The sequence below is a fragment of the Oncorhynchus keta genome, unplaced genomic scaffold (genome assembly GCF_023373465.1).
Source record: "Oncorhynchus keta strain PuntledgeMale-10-30-2019 unplaced genomic scaffold, Oket_V2 Un_contig_23053_pilon_pilon, whole genome shotgun sequence".
NCBI classification, from domain to species: Eukaryota; Metazoa; Chordata; class Actinopteri; order Salmoniformes; family Salmonidae; genus Oncorhynchus; species Oncorhynchus keta.
In genome coordinates this window covers 185588-190258 of record NW_026283182.1, presented here as the reverse complement: position 1 = coordinate 190258, position 4671 = coordinate 185588, and the positions used below count along the sequence as shown (strand labels likewise).

Genomic DNA, 4671 nt, shown 5'->3' with positions numbered 1-4671 from the left:
AGGGGGGTCCGTGACGATGCTGCAGGCCTTCCTCAGGCACTGTTTCAAGTAGATGTCCTGGATGGGTGGGAGCATGGTCCCAGTGTGTGTGTGTGAGAGAGCATGTGTGTACGAGCATGTGGTTGTGTGTGTGTGTGTGTGTGTGTACATTTCAAGTTCCCCAGCACCCAGAGGGCTATGAGATGGGAGAACCCATCCCTCCCAATACAAGAGCATGAATATAGATAGAATTGAAAAGGGAAGAAAGAGCAAGAGAAGAAAATGGAAGAAGAAAGATGTTATTTGCCTGATATATCATACCAACCGGGGAGTTCATTCCAGAAGTTCAATGTGTTTCAGTGATACATTTTCATAAACACTCATTTTAACATGTATTTATTTCTGTCCTAGAGCTAAGCTATTGCCATGTCTTGTGGATTGTTCAATGAAAGCTAGGTTGACAGGTAGACGTCTTCCACTAAGGAAGGGATCTAGTTTTGTACTAAATGGTAGGTAGACGTCTCCCACTGAGGAAGGGATCTAGTTTTGTACTAAATGCTAGGTAGACGTCTCCCACTGAGGAAGGGATCTAGTTTTGTACTAAATGGTAGGTAGACGTCTCCCACTGAGGAAGGGATCTAGTTTTGTACTAAATGGTAGGTAGACGTCTCCCACTGAGGAAGGGATCTAGTTTTGTACTAAATGGTAGGTAGACGTCTCCCACTGAGGAAGGGATCTAGTTTTGTACTAAATGGTAGGTAGACGTCTCCCACTGAGGAAGGGATCTAGTTTTGTACTAAATGGTAGGTAGACGTCTCCCACTGAGGAAGGGATCTAGTTTTGTACTAAATGGTAGGTAGACGTCTCCCACTGAGGAAGGGATCTAGTTTTGTACTAAATGGTAGGTAGACGTCTCCCACTGAGGAAGGGATCTAGTTTTGTACTAAATGGTAGGTAGACGTCTCCCACTGAGGAAGGGATTTAGTTTTGTACTAAATGGTAGGTAGACGTCTCCCACTGAGGAAGGGATTTAGTTTTGTACTAAATGGTAGGTAGACGTCTTCCACTGAGGAAGGGATCTAGTTTTGTACTAAATGGTAGGTAGACGTCTCCCACTGAGGAAGGGATCTAGTTTTGTACTAAATGGTAGGTAGACGTCTCCCACTGAGGAAGGGATCTAGTTTTGTACTAAATGGTAGGTAGACGTCTCCCACTGAGGAAGGGATCTAGTTTTGTACTAAATGGTAGGTAGACGTCTCCCATTGAGGAAGGGATCTAGTTTTGTACTAAATGGTAGGTAGACGTCTCCCACTGAGGAAGGGATCTAGTTTTGTACTAAATGGTAGGTAGACGTATTCCATTGAGGAAGGGATCTAGTTTTGTACTAAATGGTAGGTAGACGTCTCCCATTGAGGAAGGGATTTAGTTTTGTACTAAATGGTAGGTAGACGTCTCCCACTGAGGAAGGGATCTAGTTTTGTACTAAATGGTAGGTAGACGTCTCCCACTGAGGAAGGGATCTAGTTTTGTACTAAATGGTAGGTAGACGTCTCCCACTGAGGAAGGGATCTAGTTTTGTACTAAATGGTAGGTAGACGTATTCCATTGAGGAAGGGATCTAGTTTTGTACTAAATGGTAGGTAGACGTATTCCATTGAGGAAGGGATCTAGTTTTGTACTAAATGGTAGGTAGACGTATCCCATTGAGGAAGGGATCTAGTTTTGTACTAAATGGTAGGTAGACGTCTCCCATTGAGGAAGGGATCTAGTTTTGTACTAAATGGTAGGTAGACGTCTCCCACTGAGGAAGGGATCTAGTTTTGTACTAAATGGTAGGTAGACGTCTCCCACTGAGGAAGGGATCTAGTTTTGTACTAAATGGTAGGTAGACGTATTCCACTGAGGAAGGGATCTAGTTTTGTACTAAATGGTAGGTAGACGTCTTCCATTGAGGAAGGGATCTAGTTTTGTACTAAATGGTAGGTAGACGTCTCCCATTGAGGAAGGGATCTAGTTTTGTACTAAATGGTAGGTAGACGTCTCCCACTGAGGAAGGGATCTAGTTTTGTACTAAATGGTAGGTAGACGTCACCCACTGAGGAAGGGATCTAGTTTTGTACTAAATGGTAGGTAGACGTATTCCACTGAGGAAGGGATCTAGTTTTGTACTAAATGGTAGGTAGACGTATTCCACTGAGGAAGGGATCTAGTTTTGTACTAAATGGTAGGTAGACGTCTCCCACTGAGGAAGGGATCTAGTTTTGTACTAAATGGTAGGTAGACGTCTCCCATTGAGGAAGGGATCTAGTTTTGTACTAAATGGTAGGTAGACGTCTCCCACTGAGGAAGGGATCTAGTTTTGTACTAAATGGTAGGTAGACGTCTCCCACTGAGGAAGGGATCTAGTTTTGTACTAAATGGTAGGTAGACGTCTCCCACTGAGGAAGGGATCTAGTTTTGTACTAAATGGTAGGTAGACGTATTCCACTGAGGAAGGGATCTAGTTTTGTACTAAATGGTAGGTAGACGTATTCCATTGAGGAAGGGATCTAGTTTTGTACTAAATGGTAGGTAGACGTCTCCCATTGAGGAAGGGATCTAGTTTTGTACTAAATGGTAGGTAGACGTCTCCCATTGAGGAAGGGATCTAGTTTTGTACTAAATGGTAGGTAGACGTCTCCCACTGAGGAAGGGATCTAGTTTTGTACTAAATGGTAGGTAGACGTCTCCCACTGAGGAAGGGATCTAGTTTTGTACTAAATGGTAGGTAGACGTATTCCATTGAGGAAGGGATCTAGTTTTGTACTAAATGGTAGGTAGACGTCTCCCACTGAGGAAGGGATCTAGTTTTGTACTAAATGGTAGGTAGACGTCTCCCACTGAGGAAGGGATCTAGTTTTGTACTAAATGGTAGGTAGACGTCTCCCACTGAGGAAGGGATCTAGTTTTGTACTAAATGGTAGGTAGACGTCTCCCACTGAGGAAGGGATCTAGTTTTGTACTAAATGGTAGGTAGACGTCTCCCACTGAGGAAGGGATCTAGTTTTGTACTAAATGGTAGGTAGACGTATTCCACTGAGGAAGGGATCTAGTTTTGTACTAAATGGTAGGTAGACGTCTCCCACTGAGGAAGGGATCTAGTTTTGTACTAAATGGTAGGTAGACGTCTCCCACTGAGGAAGGGATCTAGTTTTGTACTAAATGGTAGGTAGACGTCTTCCATTGAGGAAGGGATCTAGTTTTGTACTAAATGGTAGGTAGACGTATTCCACTGAGGAAGGGATCTAGTTTTGTACTAAATGGTAGGTAGACGTATTCCACTGAGGAAGGGATCTAGTTTTGTACTAAATGGTAGGTAGACGTCTCCCACTGAGGAAGGGATCTAGTTTTGTACTAAATGGTAGGTAGACGTCTCCCACTGAGGAAGGGATCTAGTTTTGTACTAAATGGTAGGTAGACGTCTCCCATTGAGGAAGGGATCTAGTTTTGTACTAAATGGTAGGTAGACGTCTCCCACTGAGGAAGGGATCTAGTTTTGTACTAAATGCTAGGTAGACGTCTCCCACTGAGGAAGGGATTTAGTTTTGTACTAAATGGTAGGTAGACGTCTCCCACTGAGGAAGGGATCTAGTTTTGTACTAAATGGTAGGTAGACGTCTCCCACTGAGGAAGGGATCTAGTTTTGTACTAAATGGTAGGTAGACGTATTCCATTGAGGAAGGGATCTAGTTTTGTACTAAATGGTAGGTAGACGTATTCCACTGAGGAAGGGATCTAGTTTTGTACTAAATGGTAGGTAGACGTATTCCACTGAGGAAGGGATCTAGTTTTGTACTAAATGGTAGGTAGACGTCTCCCACTGAGGAAGGGATCTAGTTTTGTACTAAATGCTAGGTAGACGTCTCCCACTGAGGAAGGGATCTAGTTTTGTACTAAATGGTAGGTAGACGTCTCCCATTGAGGAAGGGATCTAGTTTTGTACTAAATGCTAGGTAGACGTCTCCCACTGAGGAAGGGATCTAGTTTTGTACTAAATGCTAGGTAGACGTCTCCCACTGAGGAAGGGATTTAGTTTTGTACTAAATGGTAGGTAGACGTCTCCCACTGAGGAAGGGATCTAGTTTTGTACTAAATGCTAGGTAGACGTCTCCCACTGAGGAAGGGATCTAGTTTTGTACTAAATGGTAGGTAGACGTCTCCCATTGAGGAAGGGATCTAGTTTTGTACTAAATGCTAGGTAGACGTCTTCCTCTTCACTCACTCTCAATAGAATCATGTTCACACTAACCGTAGTTGAGAGCAGTAATGCAGCTGTAGCAGACGGACCTGACTTGAGTTGTTTGTATTGCTTCATAGCTCTCCTTTCCGCCTCCCTCAGTTTCTAAGAGCACCTTTGTGTATTTTCAATAGGCACCTTCAATTGAAAGCTTGAAAGAGCTTGAATCACTATGTTTGGTCTAGAATCTGTAGCGATGATACTTCATGATGTGTGATGTTTTCTGTGACTGTGTGTGTGTGTCTGTTGTAAAACAGTGTGGGTGTGTGCTGTGGTATGTAAGAGAACAATGAGCAACAGGTTTAGTGAATGAAAACATCTTGTTGTTTTTAAATGAAGCCCCAGTCCTTTGAACTGTTTCTGTTTGGTTAAATAGAATTCCACAGCCTCTCACTACAGATCCACTTTATGTTGTG

The 4671-nt window shown here is 43.2% G+C and overlaps 1 long non-coding RNA gene across 3 annotated transcripts; it reads left to right on the top strand.

Annotated features, from left to right (window-relative positions):
- Positions 1 to 482: 482 nt before the first annotated feature.
- On the top strand, positions 483 to 3972 carry LOC127921674 (uncharacterized). 3 transcript variants are annotated; one of them, XR_008109252.1, is made up of 7 exons: positions 483 to 541; positions 1228 to 1374; positions 1522 to 1668; positions 1718 to 1913; positions 2257 to 2501; positions 2600 to 3089; positions 3433 to 3972. It is a non-coding gene; the product is annotated as an uncharacterized LOC127921674 (long non-coding RNA). The 3 variants fall into 3 exon arrangements; XR_008109254.1 differs by lacking the exons at positions 483 to 541; positions 1718 to 1913 and adding an exon at positions 2159 to 2207 and having other exon boundaries at positions 1065 to 1374; positions 1522 to 1619; XR_008109253.1 differs by lacking the exons at positions 483 to 541; positions 1718 to 1913 and having other exon boundaries at positions 1065 to 1374; positions 1522 to 1619; positions 2453 to 3089.
- Positions 3973 to 4671: the final 699 nt, after the last annotated feature.